Consider the following 27,499-nt stretch of genomic DNA (forward strand, 5'->3'; position numbering starts at 1 on the left):
AATCATTTGATGCTCTCATTGCGTGATGGCTGAGTGTCACTACTTTTGCGCTACCATCACTCAAGTGCGTCCAGCACTCCAAGAAGAGTGATTGTTGAAGGATAAGGCTGCAACATTGCTTACATAAAAAATACACACCTATCCTGGGAAAAGAAACTGTTTTTGTTCATCCCCGAATGACCCCATAGTCCCCCCATGGACACTTATTGTTTTAGCATTAAGTCATTAAGAATATGGTTACTTTTATCAGCATTGCTCAATTGAAAAGATTGGTTTGTATTGCAATAAAATAGGCACTTGGAGCATATTTGCACAAATTTATACTTCACGGTTTGTTTTCAAATATGGGCATTCTCAAGCTTTGCAAGCCGTTGCCTATAATCGTGCCATCTTTCCTCCCGCTCATATTACATCCGAGCTGAGTACAAGTCCCTCGAATTATGTTTGGAAATGGATTAATTTAGCAGCTCATCAGCCTCCTCTGAGCACATCGCTGCTCATCCTTCCAGGAGCTACTGCAGGTTGCATTTGTGCTGATCTCACATGACACATTCAAAGCACCGCAGTGTTGTGAAACGATTGAAGGTCAACATGGGAGCCTCTTACTATCTCTGCTTAAGCCCCGTGTTTCATGGTTAGGTTGCTACAAAAGCCTCCCGGCCCATTCGGAGCAGCACACAGTTGGAGTGTTGCTGCTTATTTTGTATGACAAAGAGAGGAAATCATTTACAACTTCCAAATTGCTCTTATTTTTGTGTGGAATAAAAACAAATCTTATGTTTTCTCCTTTAAAGCCACAACAGTGGTGGATAATAACTATACCAATAATGGGATTGGGGCCAGTATCCCATTACCCACAACTGATGGCGTAAAATGTGATTTTCACATACCCGTTCTGTATGGCAAATGATAACACGGCCAGTACAGCTGTCCGGGTTATCATTAGCAAAGTGATTAGAATTCTGTTGGATTTATCTCTCATTAGCTAATTTTCAACAACAGCAGCATGTTTATCTCAAAAGAAATCCAGGACCGGATCTCACTAATGAATAAACTGAGTGTGGTTTAGTATGAGACCCATACTGACACGTTTGACTGGACTTTACCCGAGTATCATTAATCAGATTAATGATTGCAGTTAAAAGGTGTCCTGCTGTAATTGGCCTGAAACAACATGAAGCTTCAGATGGTTTAAGGGTTAACGACACCTTCCTAATCGGGAATTATATCCAGCATCTATCAGTAGAAAGAAATTGCATCATTAAACAGCAGCTTTTGAACCCACTTTCTGTCTCCCATAATTCACCTTAGAAACAGATAAGAATAAAATATAATGACAATGGGGAGTTCTTGAATATCTATGTCTTCTATTTCAAACACTGCTGGCATCCAGTTACATCTAAATAACAACCACAATTATTCTTATGCAAATAGTTTCTAAAATTCTAACCTCGATTTTTTTTTATTTGAGGACCGTACATTTTCTCCATTATATGTTTTGCAGGTTTAAGATTCTGCCCTGAAAGGCATTAGTTAAAAGTCAAATAGAGCATCTCTCTTCAGCAATCAGCTTACACAAGGCCTCTCAGTTTGGGTGACACAGTGTTTTCCAAGCTGGTTTTCTTTTTTCGCATCGCTGCTGAACCTCGGAGATTTAAGACAAGCATCCATTTTCATTTTGAAGTACGGCACTAGATGGGAAAACATTCTGGATTATTGAAGTCACGCTGCCTAAATAGTTTATCATGACAGCGGGTGTTTTGTTGGTTTGCTCTCTGAAGCATTTTTCCCGGGCCCTCGCAGCGTGCTATCTCCACCACAGGCACTGCTGCATGACATTGGACCGGCTGGATTTGAAATTTTGCTAAGTCCTCGTCGTCATGCTTTGGAGCGTGTTGCTCTCCCCGTTCAGTTCGGATCTTAACCGCAGTAATCAAAAGAACAACGAATCCACCACGGACCAATGTGGAACTTGCTGTGTTCATTATTCTCCTACAAATGTACCCTAACTTTAAATTCACCTTCAAAAATTGCACGAGAATGGTTTCTCTGGCTAAAATGTAACGCCCCTGTTTTTTTTTTTTTTTCTTTTCCTAGACAGTTGGGAAAGGCAGAGATGAGCGTCCGCTTAGTTTGCATTCTGCTCAGGCTGGACGTTTCAGGGTCTGACAGGCGAGAGCTTTCTTCGTCTGAGGTGCCTTTGAGAGCTTGGGAGAAAGGGATGCATGTGAGGAGTTCTAAAGAAGGGTGAACTTCACACTCGCCTGATCTCCACTCAGGATCTGTCCGTCGTTTAACGGAAGCAGGGGCTACTAGACCCAGCACTAATTCAATCTCAGGTTCTTGATTGGCAGGGGAGCGTGTCGCGGCCCAAGGGAAGGTGGGCAAAAGGAGTCCCGTTTCTTCTCCTCATGCCTTCAGAGAGACAGACGTCACAATTAACCAGAAGAGTGAGAGTGGAGCCAGCGACGGGCGGCAGAATCTGGGCTTTCAGAACAGTTAGGCTGCAGTGATGTCGCTGAATGGTGGAGCCACATTTCATTTCACACATTTAAAGTATGTTAACGGAATTTTGCGCTTGGGAAAGAGTCATGGACCGAAAAATGTGAAGCACCGGGAACTATAAAGGATGCGTGCAGGGTAAATGCTGTATGTATTCAGGGAGGCTTTGCTTGATGCCTGCTCTGCGTTTTTGCCCTAAAAGGGGCTACATGTGATTTCATGGGTTGATGTTATGTGAAACGTACACCTATGCATTTTAAAGGGCGTTATTTGCCATATTTTAAGCTCCTGGTTGCATCGTCCAAAGTGTCTGAAATGTACCTGTATCGTTTACCATGTTTATTGTCACTCTGGATGTGCAGTCACGCTTGTGTGACCTTTTTTTTCCTGCATACCCCTGTATGCTGAGCATCACTGCAACAGAAGGGGTAAATATTGCATTTATTTATTTGAAAGGAAATAGATTGTGGATCTAATAGAGAAAATGCCAGATGTTGAGTGTGGATGCTATTTTGTTCTTAGATGAAGGAGAAATATAAATAATCATTATTTGTGGAAAAATTATACATTTATGCAAAGAAAAAATACAGTATTAAAATAGAAAACATTAGCCAGAAGAGTTTTATAACCTTGCCTTTGTTGCACACACGCGCGCGCGCACACACACACACACACAAACAAACTACAAATATGAAATGTAGAACCATCCCATCATGGATAACCAGGTGAGACCACTTAAAACATTAGGGCAGAAAAATAGAAGTCGATCCTCTGACAAACACTTGATTATACCAAATGGCTTCTGCTTTTTCCACGATTAAATTTGAACATTTTCCCAATTGAGAGAACAATATTATGCATTGCAATATTCCATCAGCATGAATAATTGAAAATATTGTTATTAAACTTTTGTTGCTCCTGTTTCATTAAATTTATAAAATCAGGAATATAAATTAGACTAATAGCTTGCTGCGACGCACACTATTATGTACCTACGAGGTCTTTATCATCTGTTTGAAGCGCTTCATCGGACCGATCATCATCAAGCACCAACAGGAGACTTTCTGCTCAGACCGTCTACACTTTATACTCAGAAATCTCATTTAGCCTTTTTTCACTCACAAACATGTTCATTAACAACCACAAACTGAGCAAACTGTGAGTTCTTCTTCTGCAGGTTGATAGAGTAGAATCTAATGCGGGATGGCAGAGTTCCACTCCTGGACTCTGCTCCCTCCATCAGATCCACACGCTGCAGCTGAGCAACACCTCAGCTCCTCTGCAGCATCCCCCCCCCCACCACCACTCTTTAATGCCTGTCAGCTCACGCAAATTTTCAAACTTAGGTGACCATTGGGCAAATGTCCCAGACATGAAGCTGCGCTATTTATCTATATACAGTATGTGTATATTAAAAAAAAAACAACTATATATTATCTTATGGTCTTATGAGTATACAGTATCTACTTGTTTATTAGTACATAAAAGAAACATAAAACATTTTTCCCAATAATTTACTAAAAAAAACCTGCATTTCTAATAATTATACATTTTAGTTTGATATTGATATAATTTTGTGGTCACAACTGCTTTGTCATAACTTTTTTGTAGTAGCAAAATAAGGCTTACAAAGGTTTTATATCGTGCATGCTGACAGGGGGAAGAGCGGGAAAACTGATGCTAATGCAGTGCGTTTGGACTAATGGACTCATTTTGTACATAAATGTTTAAACCAAGCTAATGTGAGTAAACGAGAGCTTTGGGCAGCCAGCTGTTGGCGTGCTGAGCTGTTTTGCATGCGCTATTTTGTGTTAACCTCACTTGTCTCACTTGCTTAAGTAAGTTCTAAATAAATGTAAATTGTTCTGGCTAGAAAAGGTTTCGAGTAAAACAAAGTTCTTGCCGTTGAAGGCCGACTGGCTCATGCGCCTGCACAAGCACAGAGTACATCCAAACTTTAAAGAAGAGGACTTTGAGCAAGCAGGAAGCAGCATTTAGGACACCAGCTGGCCACACGGCTCAGTGTATTGGTCTGTTTCATTCTCATCAGCAGCTGTGGCTCTGTGAGTAATCAGAAGAACGTTTCCATGCAGTCAACTTCCAAAACTATTATGATACAAAATCATTAACTCCAAGAGCTTCCCTCACAGCAGACATTCATATTCATCCTGGAATGGCTTTTGATGTGTGTGAGGGAGCTCATTGCCAGAAACTGACTCCAGTCCATTGGAAGATACTCAGATATGTACTCAAATACTAGAATTATGCAGACTGCATTGCCTGTGCTGCATAATGCATTGTGCTTGTCTGGTTTAAGTCATGCAAATGAGCTCGAGATGATGGAACCGTCTCAAGTTGATGAAAATCTTCCACTGGCATGGCCATGAAATATTTGTGACTCCTTAAATATTATAGATGCAGCAAAGGTACAAAAGAGGGATGGATGAGGGGCAAAGAGTCAAGATGGAGGGTGAGACAGGGTAATTCCAGTAGGTTTGGCTGGTAACAACGCAGCGAATGAAGGATGATGTGTCTGTCGTTCATGACCTCATTTGTTCAGCGGAGCAAACGGAGTCTTTTGTTTGGTAAAATATGGCTACCCATGTAGCAGACGTGGGCTTACTAGCAATTTAGGAGGAATCACTGGAAGTCATTGAGAGCTATTGTTGAACACAGAGTTTGGAAGAATTCTGGAGAATTTTCCCCAGCATGCTGGAAAGAATCTGCCGTGTAGAATTACAGACACGTTCAGATCTCAGTCAACACGACCGCTCAATCACTGGAACGCCCCTGTTCTACTCAGTTACACCCATATTGTTCTGACATAAGTGCGTCCTCTACCTTATTCACTTCTTGCAGCTTTAATATCTAAAACTTTAACTGTTGAAAAGAGTATTGCAGCAGATTAGTTCAGCCTGTTTATCTTTCTGCTGGTTTCCTCCCACAGTCTAAAGATACAAATTGACCCCATATCCCCCACGGGTATGAGGATCCAAGTTAATGGTGTGTGCCCTGTGATGGCCTGGTGACCTTTCCAGGGCTGCTGCTCTCCCCGTGTCCACTGGGCACCACTAGTCCAGATTAGAAATAAGTGGGGGTTTGCAAAGACATAGGAATTAAATCTAACAGAGCTTGGAGCTGCATTAGCGGCAATATTCTCAGATGTGTGGTGATGCGGATGCATGAATAGGGCAAAGGGTTATAGGTGTTTCATCGACTCCCTTTTGGATCCACTTTCATTCCTGAGGTTTCTTGGATTGAGCTGAATGCTGCTGTTGACTGACTCGACCTCAGAACATGCTGCCTGGATCTTGAAAAGCTCATTTGACAGATTTAAAAGACCAACATGGAAAGGAATAAATATGGATACAGTGGATATGATAAAGCTTGGCAGCCCCCCCCCCAACAAACTGGACATTTGGAGGAAAATGACAACACGCTCTGAATACAGGCGAGACGATGGCGGCTTCTTCTGAGCCTCCGCACCAGCTCCTCCCCAACTCTTATAACCTGAGGTAGAAAAAAAAGGCTCAAAGGAATGAATCAATAACAATTCAGGGCAACACTCTTGTCACTTCCTTCCTCCTCTTCATCTCCCATCAGCCATAGTTCACCCTGGGAAACAATTTGTTGCGTGACAAGACTGACGGCCCAGGACAAGTGGCTCTTTGGTGGGAATTGACGAGGGCTAGATCAGAGAGGAACTCTGATAAATATGCTTTATACCAGTCAGCCTGCTTGGGCTCAGGCTTAAAAACCAGCGTGACTGTTGCAGGAACAGCAGACGTTCACAGCAGCAAATGTACAAAACACAACTTTGAATTGTGTTGAAAATTGCAGAGTTGGAGGTGCCACAATGTTTCTATTGATGTCTGGATTCCAAAGCAGGTTGAACTTATGAATGTAAGAAAAATTGCAGGCATTTGCCAAAATTCTGACTCCTTTTATAGTTTGTTTCCTGCTTTTTGTTACTCTTGATCATTTTTATCACCTTTTATTTGACTGAGTTTATCAGAACATCAAAAATCCTGTGAGATTTAAGCCTCCACATTAAAGCTGTCAGCTGGCTACTATATAATTGGCTCCATTGACGGCATCTTGCACTTTCTTATTTTTAGCATAATTAGCTACTCAGCAACCATTGTGGTTTTCTTTTTTATATACCAAATGTAGGTTAATAATATAACACTGTACATCAAATAGCAGATTCAATACATAACAATAATAATAATAATAATAATAATAATAATAATAACAATATAATCTGCCCTGTTGTATAATCATTAGTGGCCAAATTGACATAATTATCATTATAAAACATCACTGCTTAGAATTAGTCATGAATGTAAAGAGCATATCTGAAAAAGCAGCAAAGTGGTGTTTTAATAACTATACAATGGAGGAATTTTGCTTTTCCTCTAATACCTGTAAAAAAGCCAAACGTCTCAGGCCTGATTTAAAAATTTATTTGCAGATTTTAATTCCAGTGGCGGTTGTGGAACACATTCTGGGGGGCCCGCTCCTCTTGAGTCTCTCACCCTCTTTTGTGAATCAGAGAACTGGGATCAAGTCAAGCAGCAAATCTGATAATGCTCATCACTAGATGATGAGGAAAGAAATACGCCTGACAACATTTCTGTACACTCAGTTCTCTGTAATTATTGGGTTGATTAAACAGTCTGGCGGACCCAACCCCGGGGCCCAGGGCCAAACACATGACCAAGCTGTTGTTGTCATCTGATCATTGCAGCCAGAGTCAAACTTATTTATTTGTGTCTTCAACCCTCCGTTACAGCTTTCAGAGGGAAATGCCGTGGAGGCTGCAGGTCATAACGGAGAGGACAAAGAGGAGAAGGCTTCTTTTCCCCTCCAAGCTCGCCCTGAGCGAGACTGACAAGATGAAACCAGACTGGACTCGGAGCAACAGGGGCTCCTGTAAGGAGGAAGCTCTCTGACTCATCCTCTGCAGCTTTAACAAGCTCTCTCCAAAAGGAAGGCGTCTTGGTTCAAAGCAAGCAGCATTGACTGTCTTTTCCTCACCGCTTCTGCTCGTGCGCCCCGCGCCTGCACCTTCAGAGGCACATGGAGAACCTGTGGAATACTCTCTCGCTGTCTGTAACGCCGTTTGAAAAATGTCTGTTCTCATAGGGTTTCCTGCTGCGTACGTTTCCATCGTGTGGAATTAGTTCAGACTTTTTAATTGTAAAACATCCAAAAAAAAACACTGCTTAACATAACGATGAAATCCATCATCATCATCATTGCGTTAAAATTTATTGGCTAAATTTGAGCTGCATTTCAAAAATCTTCTATCACCACGTGCACATGCATCCTTTTATGTTCTGCTCACGAACATAGATGATAATAATCACAAATGGCATTAATATCCAACACCATCCCACGGCATCCTGTACAGTACATACATCCTCGGGGCTCAGGGGGTCCGTGTTTAATTGTCACATTTTAATTACCATCAGATTATCTGCACATAACATGCACGCTCACACGTGTACAGTGATCATTAGCCCACATGAAACTGATGTCACACACGTCTGAATCCACGCTCCTATAAACACACATATCAAATGTGTATTGCATGTGGAATTAAATGCACATATCATGCATTTATCCGAAAACATATTGTCTATATAGTGGTATGTAGCCTATGATATATGCTGTATATACGATGGTATGGTATAATCCTTTGATTCTAGTGTAAATACATAATAACGTGTATCCTTTTAGGGTCAGCGGGATGCTGTATGGTGCTTCACAATTGGTGTACTTTACATACGTGGAATGATGATTTTTTTCTGGCTCCCACATGACAGCACAGTATAAACTTTGACTTATTAAACTCAAAAAGACTGCATATAAAAACGAATTATCATCAGGACAAAAGTATGTCTTGTCTGAAACGGCAAATATAGTGTCATCTTTATCTAAAGACAAAGCTAAGGCGTTTTTATATGTGTTCGTGGCTTGCTGGAGTCTGAGCCCCTTTTTCATCTGCGGCGACGGCTAATCTGTGGGTGTTTTGTCACCACAGAAATATCACAGCTCCGTCCAGGACTGCTCCATGTGGATGTCTGATAATCCGCCAAACAATGAATTCAATCCTCCAGAAAACACAAAGATCAACCGCCGACAGTCGCAGTGACACAGCATGAGGTCAAGTTGGGCTTCTTTTCTCATTTTCCTTTGACTTATTTTTCTCTTGTGTGAAACACAGTTAGCACGCGGAGATGGGCTGCCAAAAGCATTCATTTTTCCAGAGGAACGGATTTAACTTGACAGTGCTAAAGAAGCCTCTGCCCCAGAACTCATTATCTTGTCCTCTTTGTTAAAAGGGAAAAAAAAAACTTCTTTAATATCTTGACGAGAGCTTACAGCCTCCATCGATGAGGTCAAGCTTACAGTACTGATGAAACCTTATAAGTTAGCCTGATGCATTGGTGGCATGATGTACTGTACCTGTACGTGCACGGTATAGGATGTGCACATTCATCTATCAAATGGATGCTTCCATCGGCACGATGGGAAAAATGCCAAGAGCTGTTGGATATTTTCCTTTAAAGAATTCCCTAATCCCCTCAAAGCCACCACAGTCCATAGTGTCTTCACATTAGAGACTCCTGACGGACTCACTGAAGACACGGGTCCAGTGGACGCGGAGCCCATTCTGACCCCAAACAGCCCAGGATGTGTGGTGCCCGGTGCTTTAATCTATTTCAGAGCCAATAATCACTGCAGAATTGGTACGGCAGCAGAACATAAAATGTGTTTTATACCCCATTTCTTTCTCCGGGCAGAATTTGTCTTTCACAGCGGCGCGGAACAGCCCCCCCATTTTATAAAGCCACACAGGCCGTGGGTCTCAGAGGTGACGAATGGCATTGGAAGAATAGCTGCAGCAGCAGTCGCGCGACGGCTTAAATAAATACGACACACTTGTTTCATTCAACGACTTTATGTCGCGCTCACATTTCCCGAACACCTGTCACAACATTTATCACAGTAAGAGTGTGTGGAAACACATCTTTGTGTAGACTTTGCTTAATTTTTCCAGAGTGCACCAGCCGGTCAGCCCGGTTAGAGTCGAAACGTGGGAAACATTTTTATTAACGTCCAAATGATGTGCATTAAATACAGATTTCATAAAAGCGCACTGCAAAAAAAATGCTTATCTGGTGTTTACATGAATAATTAAAGAACCTCTGTGGGATTTTCTTTTCATTAAGATCATTCTGATGTTGATTATTAGGGAAAAATGTATGCCGTTTGGCTAGCAATGACTTTTTTCCAATTTAGCAATGTAACTATTTTTGAGTATTGATGAAAAAATAGTTTGTAAAAATGAATTTATCTTGCGCCTATTGCTGTTGTCTTACACCTTAATAAGCCTTAATATTCTGAGAACATGGCCTGTAAAGTATGCAGTCTTTCCTCTTGCCTACTGTCACCTAAAACAGAACACTTAAAAGTAACTGCATGCACCCAGACGTGCATGAAGCTTGGCCCAAACACAGCTGGAGTGACCGGAGCACCAACCTGGCAGTCTTTAAAAAAAAGAGAGAACGGCACACACAAACTCTGGGGCATCTGGCCAGATCTGCAGGGGAATTTCATCTAATTAAAATTAGGCTCAGCTGCCAGGCACCACAACGTTCATCCCGATCCCTCATTCTTATGAATCGAGCCTGTTATCGGAGGTGCGGGGGCGATGAGGGTTGACTTGAACAGGAGCTGTGTTTGACAGCTGGTGTCAGTGCACGTGGCAAGGCGAGAGCGGCACAGGAGACTAACGAAAGGAGGCAGCTCCAGGTTTCAGGGCTCACTTTTTTGCAGACAGTTGGAATAAGACTTTGGAGGCAACCTGTGCTCCAATCATTTAAAGAAAACACAGTGGAGATTAAAACGAGGGGAATGGAACAAAACAGGAATAAACAAGTGTTGGACGAGCCTGGCATCGAAGGGGCAAATGCTCCAGAATAATATATTAGCTCCAGTGTCATTAATTATGGTCCATCAGGTTGTGCATATCATCCTCCACTAAAAGGTTAGATGGCATCTCATTGACGTGACATATAGGCAACGCTTGACTGTTTGCATTAGCTGTGCTGTCCATTCGCAGTAATGTTCTCTCACCAAAAAAGTCCCCCTCGCCCTATCCTTCCCCTCCCCCACACGCAGTGCAGACCCACAGGAAGGCTCGGCGTCGCTCTCTGGAAGGTCGCTCGTTGTGTTCTGATGCACATTTGGTCGTTGTTGTTTTCTATTGTTTTCCAATGATAGACGGTTGTCAAGGACTCTCAATGAGCCCCTTCACTGGGCGACAGGTTGGTAAAACAAATGCAACCTTGAAGCTGTGGCTGAAATGAGGATTTGGCGCCGACGCTCTCGGACTCCCGATGAATTATTAATCTTTGTTACTCCGGGGCATAATTGCCTTTGAAATAAGGACATTTTATTCTATTCATTCAGTTTTGATTTGTAAGCGGGACCGTCCACGGTCAGTATTTCATGTTGGATGTTATTTGATGAGCAAGGACGACATAAATATCAACGATGTGACACATGACATCATCAATCTTTTTCCCACCAAAAGTTTGTGGGCACCTCTGCTGCTGTTTGCCGCAATAAGTGTCTCAATTATGGTGATGAAAGTGATAATAATACGGTGTTTCAAATTAAATTATAAGCATGGGACATCATTAGAGGCACCATCTCCGTCTGACTGACTGCTAGCTAGAACCCCTCAACTCCAGTCAATTATTGAGCTGCTTCTGAGTTACATGGTGACCTTATCCAAGCTGACAAATGGCAAATTTCCTCACACTCCTCTGAAGCTCTGCACACTTTGTATTCACATATAATTGCCTACATTCTAAATGCCACATTTGTTCCTATGCACTCCCAAAGAGGCTCTTTTTTTTTTTTTTTTACGTGTTTTGTATTATATCAAAGGGTACGAGTGTCAATGTATTACTGAAATGAATGTAATTACATTTCAAACACACAAGAAAACATTTGGAGGAATATAAAGTGTGTCTGGACTGATTGTAAAGGAGAAATGACTCATGAGCAAGTGCACTATCTGTAAATAAAGCAGCCACGGAATGGAAAGTTAAGGATGGCTGCGCGCTTTGATTTCTTTGGTGCCGTAAATAACTTTACAAACATGCAGGAACGGTGCAATCCCGGCCTTGGCTTGGCAGAGTTTCAAGCTGATCTCCTTCAGGTAATGACACCTCGGAGCCTTTGGACTCGCTGCCCGTGTTTATACTTCACTGTTGAGAGTTCTACCATCTTTCCGGCCCACAGGAGAGGTCAGGTTCACCTTCAGTCAGGCATTAAAATGAACTCCACTCCTTCACCGAGCCCATCACTCCAAACCATTCTGACTCCCAATCGAACACATAAAATCCGGTCTTATGAGCCGGCCGCCTCATATATTTCCTCGTAAAAGGAGGTCTATCTGGAAAGGAAAGAATTAATGGTGTAAATTATGAGGTGGGAAGAAAGTTTCCTCCTCCTGTTTCAAAGATGCTTTAAAACTGTTTATGGATAGCGCCTCAGTTAGCCTGGCTAGCTGTGGCAGTACATGTTTACAGGGACCGCAGTGTGTGTAAACGCCTCACGTCTTCTGCTGTAAGAGGTCAGAGGTCATTCCCCTTGTAGAATATGTGTGAATATTTTTCAGTATTCATGTTTGGACCAGATGGTTACACTTTGTCCCTGTTTTAAAATAGTTTGAAACAGAAAAATCTTCTTTAATCTAAATAGAACCACGTGTCAAAGCCGGTCTCTGACAGCCAATATCTACACTTTAAGCAATTCTGGGAATCTCCAAATGTGACCTCCCCCCTCCCGCTGGACAGCACACCGCTCTCTTCTCTGGTAGCACGACTAACAGGTCTCTCTAATGAATGCCACACAGATCTGGTGAAGCAGAGGCCCTGAAGTGCCTCCCCTAACCTTGTGTGTGTGTGCATGTGTGTCTAATTCTTGCACGGAGGCGAGGGATATGTGAAACTGAGAGTTGATGGTCCAGTGACCCTGCTCAGGAAATGGCCAGCCTCTTTATTGACCTTGTTCCACGTGCTGTTAACTCGCTACTTGCGGCCTTGCTCTGCTCACTTTAATTTCCTGCATGACGAAAGATTGTTTGTTTCTTTGTAGTTGCTCCATTAGCCACTTACCTATGAGCATTTTCAGCCTGAAAAAAGGTGTTCAGCTGGAAACCTATTTCATAGGTCTGTATTTTTGCATTTATAACATCCGGCAGTTTTAACTGCGGTCGATCCAGTTTAAACAGAGGAGAGCCATATCCTATACAAACAGACCGTTTCTGCCATTCTATCACTTCTACCACGGCAAATATCCCTGATTCTTTTATCACAAATTAACCAGAACTATACTCTTTTAAATTCAGCCTGAAATACCAGCTTCCCTTTGTGGAGATCTCTGATATTAGCCGTATCTGCACATAGACAGATCCCTCACTTATACCGATCTCTATCTTCAGTGCTTTGTGTGATGGAACGTTCCATACGATATTTCATTCTCACTTCAAACCCCCATTCTTGAATCCAGACTATCCTCACACCTGCTGATCCAAGCTGTTTTTTAAGGCGTGGATTTAGCCCCCAGTTGGCTCTGCTGAGAGCATAATATTCAGAGGGGTTAGAGCCACATCGGTGCACATTACAGGTTAAGGCGGAGGGAACATAAACACGGTCTTCGTTGCCGTTGTTGACGTGACATAGGTGTTACTGCCCCCCGCCTCCCCGACCACCAACTCTCCTTCAGTCCACACCCTCATCCGCTGCTGTTTGGGACGTATGTAGATGTATGTAGAAAGGAAGTAGGAGAGATTAGGAGGGTATGGGGGCATGGGCAACTTATATTAGCATATATGTGCTAATATAGGCCAGAATTTGAAACAGATGTTTGGAAGCTTGAGCATGAATAGTTGTCAAATGGTTGTCCTCATTTAGAACTGACTATTTGTTTTTACAGCAATATAGAAGAGTTTCTGAGGAGAACTGGTTGTGTCAGGATTTAGAATAATTCTCATGAGAATGAATAGATCACGTTTGTGCATGCATAGCAGACTCTGTTATGTGCGCCATATGTAAAATGAGAGTCGAAAAGGGGACTTCATATGTCACTTAGAGGTTCTACTGTGATGTATTTCCAAATCTACACTCAATACTCTCATTTACAGCCTAGAATACCCACGATTCCCTGATTTATTTGCATTACATGGACCATGATTTACATAAAGCCCAGTATGCACACAGATCACAGCATCCATTAATAATAGAGCACACATAAATTAAGCATTAAAATTGAGTTTTTGCTAGCCGCTCACCGTTGGCCAATGAAACCACTGCATTCTTCCCCTTTATCCTTCATTTATATTAGCATTTCCTGAGTAGGCAACAAACAAATAAAAGCTTAAAAAAACACACAATAAACAAATAAAAGGGGAAGGAACGCCACAGGGAGCATAGCCTTTGATTTCTACAAAGCATGCTGTGATTACCTCCGCCACGGAGGTTATTAGAGTTTGTAATTATTGTGGGTGCTATGAAAGGACACAGCCTTCGGAGCAGCTGATAAACACCAGCTCTCCATCTTCTTCATGCACTTCTGCCATCTTCAAACGTTGCTTGTGAGTGACCTCTCCCTCACACCAGCCCTTCGTCACCATGCATATCATTCCGTAATCACAGGAGCTGATTATACTTTACACCATACTCTTTACTGTATAACTTGTCTTTAGTCCCAATGCGACGTCTAATTTACACTGTATATTATTTACTCAATGTCTAATTTACACATACATGCAGCATGGTCTCTGCTCCAGGCCTCCTGGCACTTACTCACTTTCTATATGATGTCACGATACGTCTACTTCAGACATATAAAACTGTCCGAGACGGTTTAATGTTGCTGAAATGCTAAATGATGTGTCTCAGCCCGACGGCGAAGGGTGTACCGTGTGTGTCTGAGTCAAATCTGACAGGCGGCGACAAAATGTTCACGAGCTAGAAACGATACCAGGCTGCAATGGTTTTATAACACGGGCTGATTATTGGGATTTCATGTAGTTGGGAAAATATGCAAATCAGCCATGTTGGTGCAAAGGCATTTTAATTCGGCCTGGACAAGATTTGACGGCATAAATCTGAAGCTCGCACCTGTTTGTGTCCACGGTGTGGCGCCGTTTGTTTACACTGAACCTTAGAGTCCCGCTACAGCCAGTCAGCTTCAACTCCCCATCCACCAGTAGTTGTCCATGTACCTCCCCGATCGTTCCATCATAACCAGTATAAGCCAATTTGTCTTCTTTGATCACGTATAACCAGTTCATTCATCCTCCCGTCCCACTCATAACCAGTCTGTTTTTCTTCTTGACCAGTTCAAGAGGCGTAAGTGGTGCAGCCTGAGGTACGCTGATGGCAAAGTTATCTCCTCATTAGTGTTAATGATTGTACAAAAATCTCAAATTCAGTTTAATTTTATATATATGAACCTTCTTTTTTTTGTTGTTGTTTTGGTGAAATTGGGACTTTTTCTAAAAGCAAAAAAATCTGAATAAAGCCCATCTGGCAATAACAGGGCAAAGGAGGTGAGACGTCATATGAATGCGCTTCTTCGGGATTAAAGGGCTCACAGCGGCACAGAGATGACTGTGGCGGCGGTCACAGTTACGTAGCACGTAGCGGGTCGTGTCTCTGCTCGATCGTTCCAGACAGCAACAAAATGGTTGACTACTCTTTAATCAAGGTCAAAACTTCTTGTCACTGCTAGTATTTCCCTAATCAGCCTTTAACAGCCTGTTGAGGCCACTGTCAGTGGATAATGGAAGGTTTGACACACCGAACAATAAGACGAGTATGTGCACGGATCAAATGAGCTGCAAAACTCCAGAACATCGGATCCTGAGATGATGAGCGGTGAACTTAAGAGTGATTGCTAACTTCATCCCTGAATCAGCGGACCAGCATCGGCAAGTGGAGCGGAAGGTCACATATCTAAAGCCACAGGTGAAGCACATGTATATTATCACAATGGAAGGAAAGCTGAGGGAAACACAAGATACAAAAAACACCTCCATAAAAGCACAAGACAGAGGCTAAATCTACCACAAAAATAATACTACACTGACTTCAATTGATGTTATTTTATAGTTCAGGTTACATTTTAACACTACTTCAAAAGAGAGGAAAAAGAGATCATTTCTGCTATGGTTTAAATAGAACACACTGAAAATAGACAAAAACTAGAGTTCACCCTAGTGTCCAGTCAATAAATCTTTTAGTCAACACCAGAAATATGGTGTTGTTCAACTAAAACTGTCTGATTGTTGGAAAAACACCACCAGGGGTGGTGCACTGTGTTGGAGACATGGGTGGATAAATCGAACGTTCCTTTTTTAGTCCCATTTTGAATGCAGCACCTCAGCACAACTCCAATGAACATTCATGCAAATTAATGTATTATCTTATTTATCTGACCACATTGAAGACTTTATATGATTGTAAAGGACAAACCTGCTGACAGTAATCCGAAGATGAATCAAGAGGAAGACGTTTTTTATAGCTACAAATATTCATAATGAATGAGAGGCAGAGTTGCACAACTGTGAAATAAAATGAACATCCTTGCTGGTTTATCCCTGTTGCTTTCCTGTGGTGAGAAGGCTTCCTACTTTAAACCAGACTTCTTGCTGTGTTCTCCCTTTGAAACAGCAGCAGTGGCCTTTCTATTACTTCTCAGGATGCTGTCAGAACCCACCGTTTTCAGAGAGATTATTTTTCCCCTTTCAACTTTGAAGGAGAGCAGTCGGATCTAATAATACCATATCCACTGATGTTCGACAGAGGGTGGCATTTTGGTTTGAAAGGGGAAAACAACAGCAAACAATTTGGAAAAAATCCCCACAAATGTCACCACCAGAATTTTTAATCCCTCTCGATAAACACTTGCATTTTTTTCCCTGAAACATAATTAGAGGCTCTGTCACATATTTTGTGTGGTTTCCCAGGAAATGTAGTGTGTCAGGTAATAATTTTGAGGAGAAGCCTCCAAGGCGTGCGACGTGCTCTGACTGCAGCGCCGGGCTCTCGCGCAGTTTGTGAGCATTACACTGACAGAATTTTCAAGGACTTTCCATGCATAATGAGGCAAAACTTCAAGGACTCACCATGACACAATCGGACACAGATCGGAGTTAATCAGTGTTACAACAATAATAATTTTTATAATTACAACTATTATGATGCATAGCAGCTTCCAGACAATGAAAGAGGGACATGGGCATGACGCACATGCACGGAAAAATTGCGTTCTATTTAAGCGTTAATTAAATCAAGATGAATGTTTTTTTTTTCCTGTTTTTTTTAACAGGATATTGTATGCTTAACGTCATTCTGGATTTCATGTGCTCAGATTTAGTCAAAACAAAAACCCATTAAATCACATTATGCTGCCGAAGCTGTCATCACACAGACAAATCTCTTTTTTTGAAATAAAGCGGCACAAAAGTGGGAATTCTTAGCTTGTTTGCTAAATCATAATAGTGGATATTGGACATGTTCTCTGCAGTGTAACCGTGAAAACACACCAGGAGTTGCTATAATGGTAACTGTAAGGAAAGCAGCCGGATGCTAACACCTCGAGTGACGTCAAAGGCAGGAAATTGACCAAAGGGTGAGAGTTCTCTAGCTCACAAAGCAAGGCAGCGTGAGCTGTAAATACACAATTATAACTAAAAAGATGATTTTACAGTACTTGGTACCTTTTAACACCAAAGGAAAAAAAAAAAAAAACAGGAAACGTGACCAATCAGTGAGTATTTAAAAATGTGTAATGACAGATTTAGACTAATTTGCAATGCCTGCAACAAAAACATTCAGCCCCCGTGATGCAACCTGGTGAAACATTCGCAGAATGGTTGATAAGTCAATTATGCTCCGTTGGGAGTTTTGTTTCCCCTCATTTTTTAATTGACCAGAGATGGTGCAGCGGCGAGGCAATCGCATTTAATAAGACATTAGTGGGAACGCCAACATCTGGATGATCAGCCGGTGCATCCAGACGTTACCCATATGATGGCGGAAACAGACTCGTGAAACTTTGTCTCAATAAAGCTCCTTTTAGAAGAACACCGCGGCGTGTTTAGATGCTAAACACTATCCCATGCTCCACTGGTTCATCCCATGTGGGGCCAGGAGATTACGCCGACCCTCTCCAGCCTCCTCCTGACTTCAACACAGTCGCACAACCATCGGTGGGTACAACCGCACATCAAGTTGAGGCACACAAACGCCCGTGAGTCAGTCAGTGAGTGCTCGCCACATGCAATCTGTCAAAACCGTCACATGATCAGCTACAGGCAAATGAAGTCATCTGAGATCTCAGCAGTACGTTTGACTTCCTGTCACGCCAATGCTTTGTTTGACGAACCCAGGAAATGTATGGGCCGTGATAGATACACACTATATGTCTCGTAAAAACACGCCTGCAGGGGAAGCGCGTATGCTTCACTGTCTAACACAAATGACTTCATGACAGTTTTAATTTGGTTATTTATAACATGGGGAAATGGGAAAGGACCCCCCATGTTTGCCATTATCTATATTTTCTGCACCATTTTCGGTGGTTGTCATTGGAGAACTGAGCTGCTCTGAATTGTAGGTCAAAACATAAATATAGCAAGGGCACATCTTAATGCAGCGTTTAAAAACAACTTTTTTCCTTTGTTTTTAGATCACACCAGCTATGATCAATGATATCATTGGAGTTACATGTAGAATTATCCGATTTTGTGGATTAAACACAGACCAAAGACGTCTTCATACATGCACATTCGTATGACACCATCATCAGTCACCACAACTCCCAGTCTGGACACCAGTGGGTGCAAAAGCAGGCGAGAGAACCGCAGAGACAGAAACGTTGCTGTGCTTTGTACTTTCTGTTGGAATTATCGGCAGTGTTTCGAAAAAAAAGGGCTTCACCAAGATGCTACTCATCATTCATCGCTCATTAAAAAGGTATTCAGGTGTCCGGGCAGGTGTTGGTGTTTTGATGATTCGGTGGAATGCAGAGGACCATGTTTCCAAAGTTGAGCCAAAGGAATCTTTGATCAGGGTGTTCTGAATGGGGCACTAATGAGAACATGGAGTCCTGTAATGATAAACATGTGTCGACTCCTCCCAATTATAAAGGTGTGTTTGTTACACGCTTGCTTTCAGCGTGACAACTTCAGGAGATACACTAGAAATGAATGCAACATTAACAGGCTCAACCACAATCTCACGTTGGGTTTATTGGCCGTCCTCAACATCAAAAGCAACCTCCTTCAAATATTCAGCAGCTCTCCACTGACTTTAAACATACAAATTGGAAATGCAAGTGAGGAAGAAATTTGGCTAATTAGACGGAATGTTGAATGATCATGCATTTGAAAGCTAGTAGTTCTATATTTCTGCCTGCTTGGATGCGTTGGAATCAAACAGTCTCTTGTCCTCCCTGCTACAACACAGTGGACGTGCACAGAAACATGCACGCATGTAACTATACGACACGCAGTCAAAACCCGATTGATATTGTTGCACTCCATAGGTGTAAAGCTCAGATTAGCTAGGTGTATTTGGGCACAATTGTAGACGTCTTTAGATGTGTGGACTCACTATAATATGAGTACAGAAAAAGGCTGCAGTCAAAATGGAGTGAAAACCAGACACCAGATATAATCATGTGAGAGCCAGATCTGGCTTTTTCACTTGGTATTTGTCATTTGTCTCTAATATAAAGGTGCTGGAACGTACCTAAAAGTAATGAAACTGTCCAATATGACCATCCAGCTCAGTGGGACGAAACAGCTAAAAGACTGTAAATGTCTGCTGCTTACCACTTTCAGGAGCAATCATCCGCTCAGCCATGGCGCGCTCTCGTCTCTCTTCTTTCGCTGCCCTCGTCCTTATCTTTAGTCTTTATTGTCGAGGCTGAGGAGGGAGAAGAAGCAGAAATCAGAATTTATGGGTATGCTTTAAAGCGACGGTGAGAATCAATATGCAGAGATCAGTTTGAAACATCTTGAGAAGACCGCCATTAAAAATGGTGTGGACTTAAAAGCAATCAACAGCCGATAAGAAAAGAGCTTTTAAGAATATCACACAATCTTAATATGCTGTGTTTTATTTAAAGAAGCACTGGAAAACATTCTTTTGTTTCACTGTAGGTGCCCATTTTATTCCGAGCCAGTAAAAGGGAGATCCAGTCAAGCCATGCTGATCTTTGACTTTTATTCCACCCCTTCACTCTAATGAGTCGCCTTATCAGACGTGCAGGAGGAAACAGAGAGGACTGTGATTATGTAGAAGGCGTGCTCGAGTTGGTAATGCAACAGAGAGCAAGAGAGAGGAAGGAAGAGAGAGTTGTGGGAGACAGTTATCTCCTCCAAGTCCAAAGGCAGAGAGATTAAAAACCAAGTTTGACTCAAGAAGTCTTGTTAAAATCACTCTTGACACCGTGCGCTATTAGCGCATCATTAAGGGTTCAAGGACAATGGCAGTTCTGTTTTTTGATCATTTATCTGTTGGATCCCCTCGTTAATTCTAAACGCAGTTCCTCAAAATGACCACAGAATATTGATTAGCTGCGAAGGGGTGATTTTGAATGGATAATCGTCCCCTTTTGTCCCGATGTCTTTGACGCTACGAAAATGATGATATTTGGTAGAGTCACCTTCTCCACAAAATACATGCAAATATGGGGACATCCTTCAGCCTGGAGAGACAGTTGGTAAATGCATGTTTTACTGCATGAAAAAGACACTTTACATACCCAACTCTGATACACACCTCGGAGCTAATGTGAAAGTATCTTATTAATGCCCATGTTTATTACAAGCTTAGTGGTAAATATGCATTCGTGTACCATTTGCCACCTGGAATCTAGATGAACACCGACCGGTACATTAGGACTCCCCTGTACATTAGTGACCATAAACCGTCTTAATCGTCTGCAGCATTTGTGTTTAATTACTCAGCTCAGTAAAATGTGATTGCTGCCTCAGATTTCACAGGTCAATAATGAAAAACCTCACTGACACGCCGACAGATGCCACTGCAGCCCCGAGATCTGCAAGTCCGAATTACTCATCTGCCCGATTCCTGATTCCAACACTGTTCCCTTCAACTGCTAATGCTGGGCTAATAAAGTAGGGCCAATTACTTTGCACAGCTGGGCATCATTTTAAAAGCTCCCCTTGACTGTTGGGCTTTGACTGCCTGTAAACACTTGCTTTAGTTAGACTTCTTTACAGCGGAAAACACAGCAGGCCTGATGACAAGAAAGTAATTACCGTATTTTCCGGACTATAAGTCGCACTTTTTTTCATAGTTTGTCGGGGGGGCGACTTGTACTCCGGAGCAACTTAAATAAATACATTATTACAGAATTTCACATGTTCGTCATTTTCACACTGACAACCACAAGAGGGCGGTGTGTGTACCTGAGGAACAAGTTCCTTTAGCGGCGCAGAAGAAGCGGTGCCTCGTCAGTTAGACTTGATTGTTTGGTAAACTTGCTCGGATGTTCTTTATGCTATAGTTATCTGAATAACTGTTAATATGTTACGTTTAGAAAGCAGACACGTGCTCAGTTCGTTGTGGGTCATGTAGCTGAATTTGTTACGTTAGCATACCGTAACCCTATTGCTAATCCATGCTAATTGCCTTTCAAGATGAAATGTATGTTCTTGGTCTTGGATTTTATCAAATAAATTTTCACCCAAAATGCGACTTATAGTCCAGTGCGACTTATATATCTGTTTTTCTTCTTTATTATGCATTTATTGGCTAGTGCGACTTAAACTCCGGAGCGATATATAGTCCAGAAAATACGGTAATCACATTACTATGCCAATTCCGAATTGGTCCTCTCTGATGAATTGGATGAAAAACTGAAGAAAATATGGAGGGACTGAATGTGAGAGTGGGGCCCTCCAGAGCGTTCTGAGGAATCATTAGCGCACTCTCCCTCTACCACTTTCATATTACTCCCAAAGAGCATTTACATATGAAGACTGACGGCTAATAACCCTTTTTTTAGGGCGGTGCAGTGATTAGGTGCAGTAGGGGGCATTGCTGAGGCCTCACAGGGGTTCAATTCTCAGCCCCACGGTTTTATGTGCAGTGTGTGAATGTTCTCATCAGAGCTGTGCACACTCTGGGTTCCTCCTAAAGATGGACCCTGTAACATCCGGGATGGGATCCGGCTGCCAAAATATTCATTTTGTTTACAATTACGACGGTGGTAATGGGGTTACAATAAACGACTTTCAGGAATTCCTATAAATCACAGCGTGTCCCATTTTCAAGTTTCTCAGACAAAAACGCAGGAAATGTTTGAACCCCATTTACGTTTGCGTGTGCTTCCTGCTCGTTGGGGTTGGTTCTGGTAGTGGGCTCCTCGAGGGCCCCTCGAGAAATAGATTAATTTAGACCAGCTTTAGATTAAAGAGCCTCCGCACGGAAAGAAGAAAAGTCGTTTGCGTTTGCGTCAAAGGAAGCTTCGCCACCACATGCTCCCTATCCTTCCATTCCGGCTGGATCAGGGGTGCATAGCCGGCTTAATGAGATGCAGCAACACACAGGGACACATGTACCATGTCTACTCTAATTATACGGGAAGCTCTCCTGTCTCCTGCGCTCCCCCGTTGCTATAATGCAGTTCGCTTTCAAGAATTGTTTTCAAAAGGTTACAGAAAAACAAAAACTTCAGTCACGTAAAGGTTCGAAGAGGAAGGAACAAAAGAAGGCCAGAGTACACTTCAGGAGCAGTTCCTGAAATTGAAAAACGAACCTACACTTTTACTCAGTGCATGTGCGCCATGCAAAATAAGTCATTGCATTCTTTAATCATCATCAGCACTAAAAATGCACGTGCTTTGCTTACTTCAATTATGGAATGCTAATTGATCATTTCCCTCCAATATTCACTGTGGTTTATTGTCCTCCTGAGTCAGCACTGAGGCCCAGACACTCCGCTTCCGAAAGCTCCTCCAAGGAGTTTCCAGGTCAGTTGAGAGATTTAGGCTGTTCCCGAAACCATGCACTCGTTCCCTATTCACTACTCACTACATAGTGAGTCAATTTAAAGTTAGTATTCGAAAGTGACGTCATGGTGTCGCATAATAATTACAAATCGGTCGCTGGGAAAAGTTGCCAGTTGTCTATTTAATTATTTTAACCCATCAGAAATACATTCAGCAGTCATTTTACGAAAATGCAATATTTTACCCTATAATTAACTTTATATAATAAAATAAAATATTAATGTCAATAATACAATAATAATGACTTATTACCTAAAATAAGTAGGGTCCCTTGACATTTTCAAGCCAAGACGTGATGGCACATTCTCAAGTCATATTCCGCTGTAGTGAAAACACTTAATAAAGAAATTTTCCATCAAAAAATGGATCCAGAGCTACTTTTCATCTTTGTAAATATTATTTTACTGAGATTCTGTCGCCTGGTGAGGAACAGATGATTCCGAAGAACAATTTTAAGTGAGGGAAGGGGGGATCAGTGAAGATTGATTGATTTTTTTATTTTACACATTTATGTTGTAATATTTTAAGATGATCATATTGGACACCTACTGAAAAAAAATTCTTATTTCCAAAAATTTCATATATCAAACCGCACAGTAGAAATTACGTAAAAAAATGTATCCTGTTGGTATCACGTGATACCGTAAAGGCTGATGGGATACATTTTCCGAGTTAGGGTGCTCGCTTGTAGACTACTTTTCGCAGTGCATTGTGGGATACATTGAGTGCACTACATAGGGTACAGCGATGCTCACTAACATTTCGGACACTATTTCAAAATGGCGCGGTTTGTGGGGTGGTTCGGCTCCTCCTGGATGGACACACCAGAGACCCATCTCCAGGGAGGTGTCCAAGAGGCCTCCTACCTCTTACTGCTTCAACCAGCTCCTCTCAATACACAGGAGGAGCATCTGAGGCCTCACCCCATCTCTGAGGCTGACCCCAACCACCCTACGTAGGAAATGTATTTGATCAGCAGAGCGCGTCACCTAATGGCTCAGGTGGAGTGCGTAGTAGACAAACCATCTGCACATGCTCACCGATATACAAAGGGTCCTGCCTTAATTATCTGTTTCAGTAGTTCACAACATCAGGGTGCAGCTCTTCATATTCATGTAGCGTGCAAATCCAACTTTGCCAGAGGCAGCAGGAGTCTCCTGCTCTCCTGGGGCTCAGTGGAATAATATCCAGCCCCCTCATTAGTTCATAGGTGTGTTGGGCAATACAAGGAATGGCTATTCAGAGTCTGCTGCCAGTAAAATTAAAAATTAGAGTGTTAATTTACTGCAGAATGTGTTTTTAAAAAAATAAGCAAGACTTTTAAATTTGCTGTCCAAAATCTGCTCCTGCTGTAGTAGCACCTATAGGATATCAGACCTTATTTCTGTCAGTATGCTGACTTCAACATTTTATTGCCATTTTGGGGGAGATCCACAAGCAGAGGAAGAGGGGACACTTTAGATATTGCTGGCTGCAGAGTTTTCTTGGCCTGGTTTTAATATTTTTACCATATTAGCCCACAGTTCTGAGATATATTTACTGAAAGTAACCTCTTCTCTTTATGTTTAGAACTTAAGAATAGGGACACACTTCCTTTTCTGCCACAATGAAGTCTGATTAGTCAAGGAGCCAAACCACTCAACACCGACACTGATATTTTCCGCTGATAAAATCTAAAAACTGCTATCATTGACAGTTAAATATTAAACACTATTCAATGTTGGGGTTAGGATTAGTACAAAACAAGAGGTCCCAATAATATTAGTTCATTTACAAAGGTAGCAGTAAAGGTACTTCATGCTATTGCTAATACGTGCATTTTTGACAGAAAACCCCGATATGACGTCGGTCTGCAAAATTAGACATTATCTCATAATGACCTAGTGCAAGAAGTGCATGTAAATGTGCTTCCAGTCGGTGGACTGACGTAGAACTAACAAAACAAAGGAAATAAACCCATGCTATTAATGATTTTACGCCACACAGTCAATTCTAACTAGAATTAATGAGCCTTTAAGAATCAACAGTGCACATCATTCCACATAATGAAGTGCAAACAATTAATTATCTAAAAGCAGAAGCGTTCCAATCCAAAATGTACAGAGAATGAAATACTAACCGAGAACACAATGCAATCCTCTGCTACTACACCAGCACAGCAAACCGTGCCATAAATAACCTTTCAGGTGCACAGCAGCCACAACACCTCAACCACTCTGTGGGGAGCTCTCTACTTTTGTTCCACCCCCGAGCTACTGCATAGCATTTCTGCACTCTTCTTCTCCTGAGAAATTGTCTCTTTTCTCTCTCTCCAGATCATTATAGTTGTTATCACATCTATTTCTGTGACCCCACCCACGGGTATACATTTTATGATTTAAAAAAAAGTATAGTACATATTGGTGTGGGGTAAATATGAGCTTTAATGAAGAACCAGCCATCATCTGACACTAACTGACAGTTTGGCAGGTGTGGCCGGAGCACTTTCACCACCTCCCTTAAGCTATCCAGGGCGAGTATGAAATATGGACAGTGGCAAATTGAGATTCATCAGGCACGCCTGCCTTGCTCACTGAAATCTATATTCGATTTTGGAGCATCTGTCATGGCAGTGGCAGTGTGAGGCATGCTAGGATTGAGAATTACTTAAGTGTTCAGAAACTGTACGGGAAAAGCTCTCTGTCTTTGCCTCAGTGTGGCTAGCTGCCCATTTTCCTGTCTGCATTTACATGAGAGAGCCGTGTTTCCACATGCTTAATTTGATTCCGCAGCTAATTAATGTATAAAATCACGGTACAGTTCCAGCTTCAGTTTCCTACAGCTCCGCCATCATGTTGTCATTATGTCCATAGTGAGCTTTCCCGTGCTACATGATCTTTAGATGTAAATTAAAGCAGTGATTATATCACATGAGTAAACATTAATCTGATAACTTTTAAAAAAAGGCAGTCATTGAACAAGAAGAAACAAAGTACTCAAACCTACCAAAAAAACATCTGCAGTGAATTTAACATGTTGACACCATTCCCCGAACAGATCTATATCGATTCCAAAAGCTCCTCCTCTGCAAAACGATCCAGCAAATGTGACTAAAAATCTCCCATATGCACCACGACCGAGTCGGTATTGTTAGTAATATAGTCCGAAAACTGTGTATGATGTATTTGCTATCTTTAGCAGAAAGTGCTCTGAAACAAATTTCTTTGGTTCTTCCAGCAAAGTGAATTTTTTAGACAGGAGGTTTTGCTCTTCGACCCTTGATATGTTGTTTATGCTCCTGCTCTGCATGTAGATGCTTGAGGTTGAGCCATGTGCTGCTGATCAAATGCCCTTGTGAGCAAGAGAAAGAGGAGGAAAGTCACCGGATCGAGCAAAATCTATGTTTTGAGATTGTAAACAGAAAAATACCTTCCGTCTCGGAAGGTCACCAAGAAAAGGTGGAATCCACAGCTGGAGCTTTGACACAACAGCTGCTATCTTTGCTTATAATCTATCAAAAATAACATGCAACAGTGATAAAAAATAAAAATAAAAAAACACCATCTGATTTCTCTGTGGCCATAGTTTATAAATAAAAGAGAGCGATCGGCTAATTACCTTCTGATTGGAAAGGTTAGGGTTTTATCTGCAGGGTTGCTGCAGCTTCAAGACTTGTCATTACAAGCCATTAATTTTAGAGTGGCGATCTGTCGGCACGCGTGCACGTGGAGCACTGCTGTGTTCTTGAGGGCATTGATTCAATCGTGGGTTTAGCGAGAACCTGCTCATTTTCTGACCTCTCGTAATAAGCCTCGACACATCAAATCCTCAGCCCACTTATGGCGCAAAGCTGCTCTCTTTTTCTATCACCATCACGAGCGGCTGTGGTCACGTTCAAGTCGGGTCCAAGTCAATATAGCGAAAAGATGGTGACGTAAGAAAATCAGATAAGAAAATCTTACAGCGCAGATTTGGCGGATTGCTGTGCAAAACGACTTAATGTTGCAGGAGTATAGAATGAGTTTGAGCCTTGAACAGTAGGCTGTGTGCCAATGCATATGTAACTGTGGTAAACCTTCTGGCCATGTGAGTGAGACTGCCAGACTCAAGACACTTAATGGGACTCATGCAATTGCACATCGCACAATAGGCTGCGTTATGCCGACTGAGGCAATTGGGCGAGCGGGGAGCCCCATGTGTTATTGTTTAAACGTGGAACGACGCTCATCTTTAAGTCATCAGTCTGTCACTGGCTACAGAGGATTCATAATGGCACACATAAAGCTCTTTATTAGGCCGTGGTGAACAATGAGCCGTGTCGGCTGATAGAAGGAGAAGCCACTTCTTCTTTCCAAACGCTGGAGCTCATGGAGGTGACGATCAATAAAATTGCTCGGTTAGATTTATGTTTGGTGCCGAATGCCGGTATGGCTGACATAGATTATTGCTGTTCCCCATTATGTTTGCGGGGTTTAATCCATTCCGCTGCCATACCGTCCACTTAATCAGCCAGGTCCAACCCAATTAGAAAAATCAAACCTTATGCATTAAAAAAAGGGACATTTTTGGAGGTTTTACACGATATTCATTGCACTGGACATAAGACTGACAGATGTTGGCCTCATTTGTTTCCCGCCAGCGACTTATTTTAACAAATGACACATCTGATGGGTGCTTTTCTTATCAGCGCCAACCATGTCACCCATCGATGTGCCCTCAGGAAAAAAAAACGATACGTGCATCTTTACCGCTCGTGCACGCCAGCCCACCGAAATGAATCTGCTTTTGTCAGTATTCAAATTCGCTCCGCATGTGCAACCTATCGTCGAAGCATCATTTATCACCTTTGAAAGCCTCAGTCTGTTGACTGGTAAGTGA

General features: G+C 42.1%; 1 protein-coding gene across 7 annotated transcripts in view; it reads right to left on the bottom strand.

Moving 5' to 3' along the window:
• The window catches only part of lingo2 (leucine rich repeat and Ig domain containing 2), a 127,926-nt gene that overhangs the window by 34,084 nt on the left and 66,343 nt on the right, over positions 1–27,499 (bottom strand). For all 7 annotated transcript variants that reach the window (XM_029847574.1, XM_029847573.1, XM_029847571.1 and 4 more), the window contains one exon: positions 19,433–19,526. The gene's annotated coding sequence lies outside the window, so the exon portion shown is untranslated. The remainder of the gene's footprint in view (positions 1–19,432; positions 19,527–27,499) is intronic.

This window comes from Takifugu rubripes, chromosome 14 (genome assembly GCF_901000725.2).
Source record: "Takifugu rubripes chromosome 14, fTakRub1.2, whole genome shotgun sequence".
Classification (NCBI taxonomy): domain Eukaryota; kingdom Metazoa; phylum Chordata; class Actinopteri; order Tetraodontiformes; family Tetraodontidae; genus Takifugu; species Takifugu rubripes.